A 17,134-nucleotide genomic window follows, 5' to 3' on the forward strand; every position below is an offset into this window, starting at 1 on the left:
ACCACCCGGGACTGTGGCCAGGGTGGAAATTTACAGATGACTAAAGCCAACCATCTTGCGAACCTATAAAGGGTGGTCCTAAGTGAGGCCCTTTGAGCTCTCCTGGACCGCAGCGGCTGCACCCAGCATCTCCCTCTGAGTGGGAGCCTCTCAGAGCTTGCCATCTTTCAGGCCTGCGATATTGGGAGGACCACTGGGTCCTGGGTGAGTCCCTTTCGAAGCTCAACCCTTCGCCCGTTGAGAGGGAATGCCTAGACATTCGACGTGAGTATTTCTTCACTGAAATCGAGGGGAATTTTTAACAGGTATACCTTCTGTATATTTTTATATATATATATGTTTCTCTGTGTGTGTGAACTAATAGTAAGCATAATCTGTAATTAAGTTGTGATTGTAGTAGACTTACTAACCTATTTTGCAAATATTGAATAGTTAATGATGAGGCGTTACTAAAGTTTGTTAATGATTAGTTGATAATTAAGTGTTGCTAAATTGTGAATGAAACCTAGACTGTCCCTGAAATATAAACCCTTAGATGATTTTCCCTTATATGTTTCACCCATGTAATAAGTAATAGAGTGAACCTTGCCATCGAATTCTATTAGGTCGCACCTTTATAAATCTCTATTAAAATCACTTTCTGCTAATTTCTTTGACGGTGATTCTTTAAGCGGCCTCTAAACCACTCTCTCGCGACAACCTATGAGAGTGGGTCCTGAGGAGGGCCACGGAAATGATCTGAGAGCTGGAATACCTCTGCTATGAAGAAAGACGGAGAGACTTGGGACTGTTCAGCCTGGAGAAGAGAAGGCTTGAGGGAGATCTTCTTGCGGCCTTTCGATACATAAAGGGGGTTTATAAGATGGAGAGAGGCCTTCTACCAAGGCCTGTAGTGACAGGACAAGGGACAACAGTTTTAAACTAAAAGAGGGTAGATTTACATGGGACATAGGGAAGAAATGTTGCATGATGAGGGTGGAGAGACACTGGAAGAGATTGCCCAGAGATGCTGTGGATGCCCCATCCCTGGAAGCAATCAAGGTCAGGCTGGATGGGGCTTTGAGCAACCTGATCTAGTGGAAGATGTCCCTGCCCATGGCAGGGGCGTTGGACTAGGTGATCCTTAAAGGTCCCTTCCAAACCAAATCATTCTATGATTCTATGACCTGGGGGCATCTGTGGAGGCTGGTGGGGCATTTGTTTGGCCAACGGAAATGGCAGCAGATGCCCACATTTAGGACGTCAGAACCTGTCCCTGTCTGTTATTTTTTGGGCAGCCTGTGCAGGGATACCTCTGATCAAATGGTGTCATGTACCACAGCGAGACCTGAGTTTCTGTCTCTCTTTCCCATCAGCTGGGTTTACTAGATCCCCACTGACTAGAATGACGGTGGTCTCATGAACATCCCCACATGGCCTGATCAAATTCAGGACAGTTACTTGATTTACTGGCAAAATACAGGCCTGTAATTCTACGTGAGATGCCAAGGTTCACAAAAACCTACATGCGGCTGGCAGGTACGGCACAGGAAAGCCATCCACATTCAGAGCGAGAGTGTGTCAGACACCCCAGACAGCACTGCAGACAGACTGGGTGCCTTTGTGCAAGCCACTGGTTGCTACCACTGCAGTGCCGCAAGGTCTGTCCCTTCTCTGTCCAGTAGATAGAGGGCAGTCCAGGAATACAAGGCGCATCACGCTGGGGTCTCCACTCATGTGCCTACGCTCTCAAACTGCTGCTATTTTCTCTCCCCCATCCTTTACTCACCCACTTGAAAATACAGTCAAGGAACAGACCAACAATTTTCACAGTGTCCCTGTCAGCAGCACCTTGTCGCTCCTGGAGATGGGCTTCACCTCCACCAAAGACCCGCAGGGGCAGCAGAGACACCACTGACAGCAAACCCGTTTCTTTCCAGGGCTGCACTTCCCAGCCCTGTTTCTCTCTGTCCTTGGGGACAGCAGGGTTTGCTCACTCTCTTGGTGTCCCATTTCATCTTTGTGTTTCCATCTGCCGACCATGCCGTCATGTCTCTGCTCTGAAGCAAAGCCTTTGCACGCTCCGGGACTTGGACACGCCGTAGCAGGTTTCCCAAAAACAAGGCAGAATTGGCCTGGAGCCACGCCTGAGGTGCTGCAGCCCAAACGTGCACTGATGCCCTCAGCCAGGGGCACAGCCAGGATGATCTGGAGCCTGTGCTTTTTGACATCGATGGAGTAACTGCCACGGCATGGTGGGACAAGTCACACAGCTTGGGGTGCTGCAGCGGATGGATACAGGCTTTTCAGGAGAGACTGGCTGGAAGGATCCAGAGTGGGGTTCCTTCAAAGCGAAGAAGCTGCTTGGATGTGTGGAGCTCCTCTATTGGGCGGGTGACAATTTGGGTGAGCCCTTGTGGGTGAGGGTCAGAGAAGAGGCCAGTAAACGTGGCATCGTGGTGTGACATAACCTGCAGTCAGGGTAAGGAAGCAGGCATAGTCTTTTCTAAGCCCACCAAGGAAGTCTCTGGATGTATAGGCCTGGGTCTCACTGGGGACTTTAATGACCCTGGCATTTTCTGGAAGGGGAACAACAGCAGCATGCAAACAGCCCAGGCACTTTCTTGAAGTGTTTTGGGACAACTTCCTAGCACAGCTGCCAGATGGGCCAAAGAAGGTAATACAAACCTGGATCTGATACTTGCAAGCAAGGCAGAGGTGGCCAGGGATGTCAAGGTCGGTGTAAGCCTTGGCTGTTGCGACCCTGAAATAATGGGGTCCCAGCTCTCAAGGAGAGTGAGTAAGGAAAGTAGAAGACTGCAGGCGCTGGACATCAGAGGAGCACCTATTCTGGGGAGTTTTAGTGGGAATCTCATGGTCAGCAGCGCTGAAGGGCAGCAGAGCTCAGTACAGCTGGTCTTCAAGGACAGCATCCTCCAAGCACAGCAATGGTCCATATCAAGACTCAGTTGAAACTTGAAAATGAATTCAAGGGCACCATAACGAGCTGTTACTCCTTCAGGAACAGTTAAAAGAAGAAGCAACTACAGCATGGGATCACTGCTAAATTTAGTAGGAGTAGGTATAGATAGAGATGAGATATTCTGTGCACTCTTTATCTCAGTTTTCATCACAAGCTTTCCCAGACCTCTGTGCCTCAAGGCAGGACTCTGGAGGAGAACAGTCAGCAGTGGATGGGAATCAAATCAGGGGCTACTGGAGCAAAGCCAAGCCTTACCAGTCCGTGGGGCGAGAGCGGCTGCATCCAAGGGTGCTGAAAAAGCCAGACAATGTCCCAGTGAGGCCACCCTCCATCATCTTTCAAAGGTTATCGAGGCTGGGGGAACTCCCTGACAACTGGCAAAAAGCAAATGTTGCATGCCTCTTTCAACGTAGCCCAGAGGATGAGCTGGGGAGTTAAAGGCTGCTTAGACTGACTTTGAATGAGGAACATGTCCCACAGGGTGTCCTCTCAGATTGCATTTCTGGGTGTCTGAAAGAGAAGGTGACTGGATGAACCCAGGGCTGATCGTGCCTGACCATCCTCACTGCTTCCTACGATGATAGGACCACATCTGCGGGTGTAGGGAGAGCAGTGGGCGTCATTCACGGGGACACAAGAAAGGCTTTCAACACCATCCCCCACAACAGTCTCTTTTCCAAGAACAAACTGTCTGGAGGGATGGCCAACAGGATCCTCATGATATCCAACATGGACCAATCCAAAGTCCTGCCCCTGGCGTGGACGAATGCCTTGCGGTGACACAGCTTAGGGACTTCCCATCTGAGCTGCAGCTCTGCAGAAAAATCCCTGGTGGTCCTTAGGTTTCATTGGACAAAACGTGAACTATCAGCAAAGACGACCAAAACGTCGTGGGCTGAATGAGTAGAAACACAGCCAGTGGAAGTGATTATTCCCCACTGCCCAGTTGCCACTCCCAGCTGCATGTCTCAAGGCAGTGACCCACATATGGGGCCTTTGATAAACAGCCACAGAAATGTAAATAATTTTGCCTGGGTGCCTTAGTCCAACTCTCAAAACGAGGCAGGATGAATGCCATCTCTGGCAAAGATCGCACATAAACTGAAGGGACTGCCCTCCAGCTGCCCAGCTTTGGCCCTGTGTTGTGGTTTAACCCAGCAGGCCGCTAAACACCACACAGCCGCTCGCTCACTCCCCCCTCGGTGGGATGGGGGAGAGAATCGGAAGAGTAAAAATGAGAACACTTATGGGTTGAGATAAGAACAGTTTAATAGGTAAAGCAGAGCCGCGCACGCAAGCAAAGCAAAACAAGGAATTCACTCACTCCTTCCCATCGGCAGGCAGGTGTTCAGCCATCTCCAGGACAGCAGGGCTCCATCGCACGTAGCGATTACTTGGGAAGACAAACGCCATCACTCCGAACGTCCCCCCTTCCTTCTTCTTCCCCCAGCTTTATATGCTGAGCATGACATCATCTGGTATGGAATACCCCTTTGGCCAGCTGGGTTAGCTGTCCTGGCTATGCTCCCTCCCAGCTTCTTGTGCACCTGGCAGAGCATGGGAAGCTGAAAAGTCTTTGACTCAGTATAAACACTACTTAGCAACAACTAAAACATCACTGTGTTATCAACATTATTCTCATACTAAATCCAAAACACAGCACTACGCCAGCTACTGGGAAGAAAATTAACTCTATCCCAGCCAAAACCAGGAGACCCTGGCATGGTGAGCACCCTCTGGGCCCGGCTGTAGAAGCACTGCAGAGACAGCGTGCCCTGGGACCCCGTGTATCGGTTGGGGTCTGGCACTCAAAGGGCCATGGTGTTGTGCCATTGTGCACCCCATAAAGAGTTGGCTGGATCAAAAAAGGGATATGAGGGAAGCGCTAGCAGGTGTGGCCATGGCTTGGTAGCAAAGAAATAATAGTGGGATCTAGCCAACATCTCCTACCTTCATTGCTCCCAGCTCCCTTTAGATAGAAATGTTGATGTGAACTGTATTAATATAATATAATAAGTAGAGCATTTCATTAACTTTGTCTCTTTGCTTCCTCCTATGAATTGAGGGAGCTCGTGAATTCACCCTGTGACTCGCGGTGTGCAAAAAGTGAATATTGACAGAGTCCGAGCAGGGAATGTTTTGGTGGGTCTTGGGATCTGTGCTTGACAGAACAGCATTTCTTCCATTGGTCTAAGGCTATCCCCTGTGGGGAGTGAACTTCAGAGAAGGTAACGTGGACGTAATAAACAGCAGAGGAATGTCTTTCATTTTTTATTGAAGCACGCCTGCCTTTGGTTTTGGTTTTGGCAATGAAGAAACATCCTCCTGTGCCTGTGTGCAGCTCGTTCTCTAAGTAAAGCAGGTGGGAGTTGGTGCCAACGGAGTGAAACATGCAGCTACAGCCTTTAGTGGTAGAAAGCTGAGATTTGAACGAGGCTTCTGGAAGTCCCAGCTGGCTGATGAGTGAAACCATGGGGTTGGGATGGGGTGCCCACTGAGTTTCTGACATATGGTCTTGAGCTCTCTCTGTATTCATACTCCATTAGGGGATGCTCAGGAAGAGCATCAGTCAGAGATTGCTGATATCACCTAATCTGTAAGTAGAAAAAAAAGGAGAACTAGAAAGGGAAGAAATCCTTTCTTATTGTTATTTAGTATTGAAATCTTTTGACTTTGACTACACTCTTGAAATCTCTCTAATCGACCACATAAGAACGGAGGAATTTTATGCGCAGAGACTTGGCTTGTTAGGGCTTTTTGCACGTTTATGAGCCCTCTGGTGTCAAATATTGGAACTGCAGTTATTGAAAGATTGAACAAGCCTCTACGGAAGGAAAAGACAGCAAACTTTCATACACCCCTCGCTTCCCCACCTCACTGTGACCCCATGATATCCCAAGCTTTACTGATGTCTCTCTGTCCCCACTGGCTGTTTCTTCAAACACAAAGCTGTGGTTTTCTGAGGATTTGCCAATGCCTGTGAGTTCTCCAGAACCTGCCAGGTTCTTTCAAAGCCCTGCGAATGAGCAGCTTCTGTCAGCTCATGAGGATTACTGAGCACAGCCATCCCCAGCAGTGGACATTCCCCATCTGCCAGGCTGAGGCATGCACACAAGATGGAAATGTCTCTGTCATCCCCCATTTGCACATGAGGGTCCTTCCCTTTTGCCATATCCCAGAACAAAATGACTTCTCCTCCTCTTCTGCTTTGCATTTCTAGGCTCAGACATGGTTGTAAGGATTTGCTAAAGCCATCAGCCATCACCTTGTTACTCACTGACATCCCTGACCCACCTTCCCAGACATACTCTGTTGGGTTTACGTGGCAAGGTTTTGGTAGCAGGAGTGCTGCAGGGGTGGCTTCTGTGAGAAGATGCCAGAAGCTGCCCCCATGTCGGTCAGAGCCAGTTCTAGCCAGCTCCAAGATGGACCTGCCGCTGGCCAAAGCTGAGCCAATCAGCAATGCTGGTAGTGCCTCTGCGATAACAAGAAGGGGGGAAAAACTGCTGCACAACAGCAGCTGAGAGAGAGGAGTGAGAGTATGTGAGAGAAACAACTCTGTAGTCCCCAAGGTCAGTGAAGAAGGAGGGGGAGGAGGTGCTCCAGGTGCCAGAGCAGAGATTCCCCTGCAGCCCGTGGTGAAGACCATGGTGAGGCAGGCTGTCCCCCTGCAGCCCGTGGAGGTCCACAGTGGAGCAGATATCCTCCTGCAGCCTGTGGAGGGTGCCACACCAGAGCAGGTGGATGTGTCCTGAAGGACGCTGCAACCCTGTGGAGAGCCTGCGCTGGAGCAGGTTTCTGGAAGGAAGCAGGGGAAGAGCGTGAGGAGGAAGGAGTAACAGAAACAAAGCGTTATGAAATGACTGCAACTAGCCAAGTGGCTTCTGCTGAATTTGTATCCCGATACTTGACTGTCCCAGCACCCATTGCTCTCAGTGTAGTTTTTAACAGTCTGTTGTGTCGTTCATTTTTCCTGGAGGCTGGTGCCTGAGAGGGGATGTGACACACCCACTCAATGCCATGCTCCTTGGCCCAGGTGCTTATGAGCTTGTTTCAGAAATGAGTCCTGTTGTCTGACTCAATTCTTTCAGGGTGCTCTGTCACCATAAAACTTGCTTTTCAAGGCCCAAGAGAGTGGATCCTGGGCAGTGGCATGGGTCACAGGGTATGTTTCCAACCATCCAGCAGCCGCTTCCACCTTTGTAAGCACATGGTGCTTGCTGTGGCGGGGTTGTAGTAGTGTGATAAGATCAGTCTGCCAGGTTTTCCCCTACTGAAATTCCAGCCATCGTCCTCCATAGCCAAAAGGCTTTAGCTGCTTGGCGTGTTTGATTATGGTGCACGTTTTACATTCATGGATAACCTGTGCAATGGCATCAATGGTCAAGTCCACCCCTCAGTCACGAGCCCATTTGTATCTTGTATCCCTTCCTAAATATCCTGATGTGTTATGGGCCCATCGAACTATAAATAGCTCACCCTTATGTTCCCAGTCCAGATCCACCTAAGCCACCTCAATTCTAGCAGCCTGGTCCACCTCCTTGTTGTTTTAATGTTCTTCAGTGGCACGACTCTTGGGTATGTGAGCATCTACGTGACGTACTTTTACAACCAGGTTCTCTACCCAAGCGGCAGTATCTTGCCACAATTCAGCAGCCCAGATGGCTTTGCCTCTGCGCTGCCAGTCGGTCCGCTTCCATTGCTGTAGCCACCCCCAGAGGGCATCTGCCACCATCCATGAGGCAGTAGAGAGATAAAGGACTGGCCATTTTTCTCATTCAGCAATATCCAAAGCCAGCTGGATGGCTTTCGCCTCTGCAGACTGACTTGGTTCACCTTTTCCTACAGCAGTTTCTGTGACTTGTTGTATCGGACTCCACGCAGCAGCTTTCCACCTCCGATGTTTTCTCACAATATGACAGGATGCATCCGTAAACAGGGCATATTGCTTCTCTTTCTGTAATTTATTACACAGTGGGGCCTCTTCAGCATGGGTCACCTCCTCTGGCGACACTCCAAAGTTTTGGCCTTCTGGACAGTCCATGAGCACTTCCAAGATTCCTGGGCTGTCGCGGTTTCCCATTCAAGCCCGTTGCGTTATCAGCGTGACCCACTTACTCCATGTGGCATCAGTTATGTGATGCGTAGAGGGAACCCTCCCTTTGAACATCCAGCCCAGCACAGGCCAGCGAGGGGCCAAGAAGAGCTGTGCTTCAGTACCAACTGCTTCTGACGTGACTCGAAGCCCTTCATAGGCTGCTAATATTTCTCTTTCGGTTGAAGTGTAGGTGGCCTCGCATCGTCTATAACCCCGGCTCCAAAACCCTAGAGGTTGCCCTCGAGTCTCTGCAGGTGCTTTCTGCCAGAGGCTCCAGGTGGGGCCGTGGTCCCTGGCTGTGCTCTAAAGCATGTTTTTCACTTCTTGTCCTGTCTAGACTGCCCCAAGGGCTACCGCACGAACTGTCGCCCATGTCATTTGTACAAAGGCCTGTTGCTGCTCACAGCCCCATTCAAAACTGTTCTTCTTCTGGGTCACTCGATAGAGAGAGCTTATCATCACACTATAACCTGGAATATGCATTCTCCAAAAACCCACGACGCCTAAGAAATTTGTGTTTCTTTTTTGTTAGTTGGTGGCGACAAATCTGTTTTTTTATTGATCACATCCATTGGGCTGTGACAATGCCCATCTTGCTAATTTATTCCTAAAAAGTGGATCTCCTTTTGTGAGGTCCTTTGACCTTACTTTATTTTATGGCAAAGCCAGCTTTCAGAAGAATCTACATTATTCTCCCTTTCTCAAACACTTCCTCTATTGTGTTGCCCCACACAATGATGTCATCAATCTGTTGCAGGTGTTCAGGAGTTTTGCCCTGTTCCAGTGCAGTCTGGATCAGTCCATGGCAAATGGTGGGGCTGTGTTTCCACCCCTGGGGCAGTCGGTTCCAGGTGTACTGGACGCCCCTCCAAGTGAAAGCAAACTGCGGCCTGCACTCTGCTGCCAAAGGGATTGAGAAAAACACATTAGCGATATCAATTGTTGCATACCACTTGGCTGCCTTTGACTCCAGTTCATACTGGAGTTCTGGAACGTCTGGTGCAGCAGCACTCAATGGCCACAATAGTCCACTGTTAGGCTCCACTCTCTGTTAGATTTTTGCACTGGCCTTATGGGACTATGAAGGGTGAGTGAGTCTTGCTGATCACTCCGTGGCTTTCCAGTTGCTGTGTCCTGGTTCCGGCTGGGACAGAGTTAACTTTCTTCCCAGTAGCTTGGGGGGTGTGCTGTCTTTTGGGTTTGGTATGAGAGGAGCATTGATGGCGCATGGATGCTTTGGTTGTTGCTGGGTGGTGCTTGCACCTTTTCGGCCTCCCATGCCCTGCCAAGTGCAGGGGAAGGTGTGGGGGGGACGGGGGTGGGGAGCATAGCCGGGGGGGTTGACCCAGCTGGCCAATGGGGTATTCTATACCATGTGACGTCATGCTCAGTATAAAAACCAATGTATCCCTGTTCATGACACGCGGTCAGCAGTCGGCAAGCAGTTGCATTGTGCATTGCCTGCTTTGTATATTCTGTTATTGTTGTTGTTATCATTGTTATTATTACTGTTCTACTTCATTTTATTTGAACTATTAAACTGTTTTTATCTCAACCCGCAAGTTTTCTTACTTGTGCCCTCCTGATTCTCTGCCCCATCCCACCGGAGGGTGGGGGGGTGAGCGAGCGGCTGCGTGGGATTTATTTGCTGGCTGGGGTTAAAACACAACATGCTGAATCAGCTTACGGATGGGAATCAGGGAGTCTCGGTTGGTGCGATATTGCTGCCGGTGCACTGTCATGGTAGCAAATGGCACCTGCTGTTCTTTAACCTGCAGCAACCCCACCACAGACGATCCTCTGAGGGACCGGGCAAGCTAAACAGCTGTTTCATCTTCTCCGTACTCAAGGCAGTTATACCAAAAGCCCAGCGGAACCCTTTTGGGTCTTTGAAGTACCCGCTCCGGAGCTGGTCTACGCCAAGGATGCATGGAGCCTCCGGACCAGTCACAATAGGATGCTTATAGTCCCTGGGGCTGGCGTGCCAGGCCGTTGAACCCACACAGTCCAGTAAACTTGGTTGTCCCTTTCCTCCGCCGGGCTGGAGGCAGGGCCCCTTTATTCCTGCTCAGCGTATTCATTACTTGGTTGTTGCAACTGCAACGCAGAAATCCCTTCATCAGGGTTGAAAGGAAGATCAGCCCTTCTACTCTGCCCAACAGAAATCAGAGCAGTAGTTTTCCCGGATGGATGCCTTTTGGCTGTTGTTTTTTCTTGCAGTTCCTGTACCCAAGCTTCTAGTCTCCAGGTAGGTTCACCATCCCACTTCCTCATGGTCCTCCCCCTGGTCACGCAGATAGAACGACAGGGTGGCACGTGGTGTGTGCCACCAGTACCCTTTCCCTTGAGCAGAAAAAGGCTGACTCTTAATAGCTGAGACACTGGTCGGCATGAGAGAGGAAGACATCCTTTTTTAAATGCTGGGACAATTGTTGGGACAGTTTCTCCACAGCTGAGACACAGGCCTGTAGGGAGGAAGTGAGATTCTCTTTCTGGTCCTGGAATTGGCTGGCCAAACCATCCACAGCTGGTGCCTCCATGTCTGTCCAGCTCTTTAGCACCAGGGTGTTGGCATATGTTAAGCGGCTATCAATTGCCATCCACCTGATTTGCATTTATCTCAAAGGCAGCCTTGACCTCTCCTAAGTCAATATTCCTCAGTTATGACAGCGCATACAATTCATCAATTCTTTTCAAAATAACTTCAGAATCCAAGTAACGTCACAGCTTATTTAAGTATGATAAATAATTCAACACTGCGTAACTTAGCTATCTAGTAAATAACACACAAAGCAGAAGCAGTCAAAATGAAAATCTTCCAGGTGACTGCCTGCTCTTTGGGCAATTTCCAAAGCAAATATTCAAGTTAGTCGCCTTAAATCTTTTCACACCCGATCCACAACAGAGCTCTTATTTATAGTTAGTGTCCCGTAAAGATATAACCATATCCATAACCCTTAAAAAGGACATACAATGTCAAGGAAGAATCTGAGCCATTTACAGTTCTCCTGAACTACTTATCAGTGTATTTTTATTTCTTTGAAGCCATGACAAGAGTCTCTATCATCATGGGAACAAAACCAGTGACACCTTGGTTTCACTGACGCTCAGGCAAACCTCCCACTGACTTCAAAACCTAAACCAGATTTTTACCACCAGCCTTTGATTCCCAGCTTGTGTCTCATAAAAATAAATTATCCTCACACCCTCATAGACAGAGGACTAAAATAAAGCACTATTTTACTTTCAGTAACGGCGATTGGGAAGCACAGCGTGGTAGCTTGAATTACTGTGGCACATAACAAAGAGAGGATGAGTTTACAGGGGAAGGTGCCAGCCTTACGAAGTATTCATGGATCTGCTATCATAATGTTGATGTCCCATGAACTCAGTACAGGCAATGAGTCCAATGCATTCAATGCTGCTGTTGCTCAGTGCGCCTAGTGGATTTGCTGGTCATTGCAAGCGGTTACTTCTGACTATCAGCTGCCACAAGAGACAAGTAAATAGGTGCTGCACCTCCTGATTGAGACCTACTGGCCCTACCTCCTCCCAGTTCTAGCTCACACCACCCGTAAAAATGCTGGTCTTCTCATGATGCAGAAATAAATAAATACCTGTGCTGTTATCTCTCTCTTCTGACAGTTGCGGGCATCTACCGGGAGGCAAAACAGGGGTGCCTGAGCTTGTGGATCCCAAATATGCCCATCTCCATCGTGAGTATGTCCCTGCTAACAGAGGTACCAGCTATTCCCTCTGCTGTTTGGGGCACTTGCATCCTTGAAGAGCGCAGTGATGGCAGATCGCGTGAGTGTCACGACTGGAAAGAATGGGAGCATCAACGGCAGATTGCTGGAAAAGGTCTTGCTTGGCTTGTGCGAGCCAGGCCAGCAGCTTCCCCCAGCGGCTCTCCCCACTCAGAGTGGAGAGCTGAACCACTTGCGTACAATCCCACACTGCCGCTACCCCACACTGGCCAGAGGATGCTGCCCAGGGCCCTCAGGATGGTGATGTTTGGGCCAGGGGTGCTGTGAAGGAAACCACCCTGTAAAGCCAGGGATAGCTGCAGGGCAGGCAGCAGGGGAGAGGGAAAGGGCCGCAGTGCCCCTGGGGAGACAGCTCCATCACCCAGGCTGCTCTAAGCCCCGCTGCTGCAGGACATCCCTGCCACCAGGCTTTCCCGAAGGAGGGTGACACCCCAGGTGTCAGGCTGCTCCCCCAGGACTGCCCCCACGTCTGGGATCCAGCCTGTCCCCAGGACGGGAAGGCGTGTGGGGTGCCCCAGGACCTGCTCCTACACGGTCCCCCCAGCACTGCCCTCCTCTGCGGGCTCTGCCCACTGCCAGGGCTGGAGGGAGCCCAGGCGTCCAGGCTGCTTTAACGCCCCGCAGACTCCCCCCGATTGGGCACTCTCGTGAAGCACCAAGCTTGCTGAATGGGTTCCTTGTGCCACAGGCCCTGGGCTTATCAGAGATGCTGTGGGGACAAACATCCCTCCTCTTGCCAGGGAGCTCTGTCCCCACAATTAGAGCCGCGTGGCTGCCTAGGGACAAGCACCCACTTCATCGTGTCCCTCTGGACAGCCACATCCTGCTCAGAGACAATGCTGGCCTGGGTCGAGGACGAGGGCATTGAAGGGACACTCCATGGGGACAGGGGCCTTTGGTGAGCTGTGGCCAAGTCCCAGGCAGGGACAGGGCAGGAGCCAGAGCCTTGTTGGGGACGGGGTCACTGGGACCCACTGTCTGGGGGCAACTCTGCAGAGTGGGAGCCGTGTTGTCTGGGAGGGCACAGTGGCCCCAGGCAGCGGCAGGGTGAGGGCCGGGGCAGGGGATATTCTGCTCTGTTCTCTGCTCTGGGGAGGCCGTGGCTGGGACTGGACCAGTTTGGGGCCTGCAGTGCAAGGGAAATGGGGTGGGCTGGAGCTGGGCACTGTGACCACCCCAGCACTTCCTCCAAGCCGAGCCCTTGTGTCCCGGTGCCCAACATTCACCAGTGCTCCCCATTGCCTCCACTGACTGAAGATCCCAGTCACCCAGCTGTCCCCATTGCCCATTCCCCGAGTTGTCCTCCTACGTCCCAGTGTTCCCAAATCCCAGGGTCCCAGGGGTCAGTCCCAGCCCCCCATTTACCCAAGGGGCTGGAGAAGGGCCAGAGACAATTCTACTTAGAAACCCTTGGTTTGAGGCTGGCGTCATCTCTGGGGGAGTCCCAGAGGGAAAGGCTGGCCTGGGAGGTGAGAGGCACTGCGAGATGGCAGTGCTGGGAGGTGAGGGGCACTGGGAGCTGGGGGGATCTAGCTTTGGGGGGCTGTTGGAGGATGGTTTCGTGTTGGAGCAGTGGGTCATCACCGTAGGGTTTCCGGCTGTCAGAGGCACACTGCCCGTCCCCCTCACCACCCGCAGATGCCTGGGCCCTTCCATGTGCAGCTGCCCCTTGCAGGAAGCTGGACTGATGCCGGGGAAGGTGGCTGGATCAGTGCCGGAGGCTGAGGTGACTCTGTGCCAGCGCTAGGCTTGCTGCCAGGGCTGGTGTCTCTGCCAAGCCTGGCTTTGCCCTGGGGGCTCTCGGGGTGGGCAAGGAGGAGTCCTGGGAGGGATAAATCGGCCCCTCGCCTTCTCCAGCTTCACCCAGCACTCGCCACACTGCAGAGGAAGATGAAGGTCGCAGTGCTCAGCGTGGCCCTGCTCTTCACCATCCTGCTGTGCACCCCGGAAGATGCTCAGGTGAGTCCCCACTGCCATGGGGAGGGCCTCAAGGCTGGGGATGGGTCTTGGCTGCAGGATGTCAGCTCTCTTGCAGAATGAAATTGCAGTGGTGAGCATGAAACCCCTTGACATGGCCTCTCCCTTTCCCAAGCAAGGAGCTCCTCCAGGCTCCCCTGCACCTCCAGCCCTGGGCAATGCAGCTCTCTCCCTCCCTCCCTCCATCTGTTCCCCCCTTCCCCCGCAATTAAACTTCCAGAGCTAGAGTTCCTCAGAGAGTGGTCAGACCTGTCCCTTCCCTAGGAGGGTCCACTGTAAAATCCTGTGAGGGCTCTTCTCTTGGTGCCCCCACATCTCTCCCTTTTGGCCTTCCCCATCCCATCCTTTTGTCCCCCTCAGACATGCCCTCCCCACGATCTCCTCCGTGTCCTATCTAGGGTCCCCAAATGCCCTCCCACTGATCGTTCCCAATGCCTTTCTTTCAGTGTTCCCCCTCAGTCCTTTGCCTTTCATCCTGTCCACTGTGGTAGTGTCCCCGGATCCCCTTCCTTGAACCCCCACTCCCAAACATTCTCCCAGTCCCCTTCGTTTTGTCCTCTGCAGTCCTCTTCCTTCTGCCCCCACCAACCACCTCGCTTGAACTCCCCCTATCTCCTCCACTTGAATTTCTTTACGCCTCACTTGCGTCCCACGCAGTCCTGTCCATTCAACACCCCTAGCCCAGTCCCTTGGGGTCCGCTAATTCACCCCAGTGCCCTGTCTTTGGGTGCCCCCCACCCCCATCAGCTTTGGAGACCCCGAATTCCCCACGCTATCCGTGTCTCCATCCCCACCCCTGGTCCCTGCCTGAACAGGTGTCCCCGGTGAAACTTGGAGGAATGGGGCTGGGGGGAGCAGAAGGGATTTTCCGCCTCAGACCAAGGGGAAGCCATGGGCCTGGGGGGACATGGGACACCTATGCCCTACCCACAGCCCCACCAAGGTCCAATCCAGACCACCCCTTTGCTCTCCTTCCCTAGGCATTGTTGGAAGCAAGTGGAAGTTATAGCCTGGACGTAAGTAGTCGGATGGACTTGGAGGGCATCCAGTCTGGGGAATGGGAGGGCAATTTGGTCCTCCCATCCCTTGCTGGGACTGGGGACATCTCAGTGACCAGTGAGGTCTCATGGTCTCTCTACAGGTGGGGTCCAAACTCGGGCGAGTGAAGAGGGCTGAGGTAGGTACGATGAGTTCTGCTGGCCCCAGACCCTCCCGTTGCATGGCCACGACACTCCAGAGCATCCCAGCATAGGCCCCAATAGACCCCACTGCAACCCCAGAGAACACCCTTGCACCACAGTGTTTTCCCAGGGAGGCCCCTTTCCCCAGGGCCCCCATTGCCTTCCCATCCATCCCATTACAACCCACTGCACCCCAGGATGCCCCAGTACACAGCCACCCACACAGGTGGGCCCCTTCCCCAGGACGCCCCCTGCTTTCTGTGCACCATCATGGAAACTCATGTACCCCATTTCTCCCTGGAGGCACCTTCCCCAAGGACCCCATTGCTTTCCCCTGCCTCCCACTCCACCCCAGTGTACCCAAGCACGTCCCCCCACCACTAACCCTCCCTTTCTCCCCAGCCCCTTCTGGCTGACCGGGTGGTGGAGCTTGTGCGCCGTAGAAGCGTGGCTGCAGCTGTTCATGTCTAGGTGAGCAGCATCAGCCCCGCAAAGGACCCTGGGCCCCAGGGGATCCCTGAGCCCTCTCGGGTGGGCAGAACTTGGGTATGGGAGAGGGAAACAGAGGGGACTGTCCATGATCCATGTCTCAGGGTGAGCTGGACAGAGCTGCCCCCATGCCTTTCCTGGCACCCAGTGGGGCTCTACAGGCCCAGAGGGTCACCGTGCAGGCCAGGCAAGGGCTCTGGTGCCATACAGACCCCCAGGATCACCTTGAGGGGTGGGCAGGGCTCTGGGAGCTTTAGGGGCATCCTGGGCTAATGACACACTGGGCAAGGGCCTCTAGGTGCCATATGGATCTCAGGAGAGCCAAGTTCTCTCCTGGGTATACTGAGGGCTCCAATTCCTGTCTCCTTTCCCAGATCCCTGCACAGAGAGATAGTTGGGGCGAGGCCCCTCTCATGTCTCAGCAGACACTGGGGGTCTCATTTTGGGCTCTGTCTTTCAGGACTGAAACTGATGGTGACACCCCTGTCCCATCCCCCTCCAGCGGCATGAGGAGATGATCATCCCTGGATGACCCCACCTGGTCCCGTGGGAGGCCTGGGCCATTTCCCTCTAATGATCAATAAACCCCTTCAGCAAAGCTACGCTCTGTGTGTCCGTCGGTGTCCTTGTCCATGTCCCTGTCCGTGTCCCCTCTCCTCTGCCAGCGCCCAAATGCCTGGGTTGTTTCTGGCTGCACCACTGCCATGAGCAGAGTGGCTGAGGGACCCCGGATGCCAGGGGTGTTTCTGTAAAGGAGATCCCCTTCCCACCCACCGTGTGCCCCCAGATAAGGGCACATTAGGACAAACTGGGGTGTCCCCCCATGAGGCTGGGAGAGGTAAGGGGCAGATGGTGCCAACCTCCCAGTGTTTTGGAGGCACAATGGGAAACAGGTTCTTACCGGGGCTCTAGTGAGCACCATCCCCCAAACAGCACAATTTGCTGTCAGGACAGGAGAGGAGCGTGGACAGGCAGCCTGGACGCCTGGCTGCTCTGCCCCACTCTGGGAGGGGTGGTGGTTCCCTGCCCCATGGGTTCACCACTCCCGGGTTCACCACTCCTGGGTTCACAGGAGATTTCTGAGCTCCATGTGCCCATGTGCCTTCCTGGACCTCCAGCCCACACCCTTCTCTGGGGTACCCCCCATCACAGGCCAGGAAGGCAGGTCATGGGCACCAGATGCTGCACAGACCTCTCCCTGTCCCCCGCCATGTGTGGCTCAGCTTTGCGGGACTTTGTGTTCATTATCTCTTGGCTGTGCTTTTGTCTCTCCAGGCATGCACTGAATTACCACCGACTTTTACGTTAGGAATTTTTCCCTCGCCCCACTGCATGTGATGGGCTTATTGGGTCTTTTCCAACCTAAATGATTCTGTGATTCTCTGATTCTATGATTTCATGTCTTCAGCAGGGTCGACTGCAGGGGAGTATTTCCCAGGGGGCTGGGGGTTACCTGAGAGTCTCCAGGGCAGCAGAGTGCAAGCAGGACTGATGGGCAGTCTAGACTCTTTCCAAGCAAGAGGGCTCAAGTGTGGTTAGTGTCTCCCATGTGGAAGCTGGCCCATCCCTTTGATCCCTACCCACATCCCCTTGTCCCTAATGCTCTTAGTTCTGTGGCTGCAGGTCTATATTCTCATTTGTCGTTGGTGTTATCACTAAC

General features: G+C 52.5%; 1 long non-coding RNA gene across 1 annotated transcript in view; it reads left to right on the forward strand.

Annotated features, from left to right (window-relative positions):
• The window catches only part of LOC142076329 (uncharacterized), an 87,341-nt gene extending 71,890 nt beyond the window's left edge, over positions 1 to 15,451 (forward strand). Inside the window, exon 4 of the long non-coding RNA XR_012671141.1 lies at positions 15,388 to 15,451. This is a non-coding gene — a long non-coding RNA (uncharacterized LOC142076329). The remainder of the gene's footprint in view (positions 1 to 15,387) is intronic.
• Positions 15,452 to 17,134: the final 1,683 nt, after the last annotated feature.

The sequence above is a fragment of the Calonectris borealis genome, unplaced genomic scaffold (genome assembly GCF_964195595.1).
Source record: "Calonectris borealis unplaced genomic scaffold, bCalBor7.hap1.2 HAP1_SCAFFOLD_44, whole genome shotgun sequence".
NCBI classification, from domain to species: Eukaryota; Metazoa; Chordata; class Aves; order Procellariiformes; family Procellariidae; genus Calonectris; species Calonectris borealis.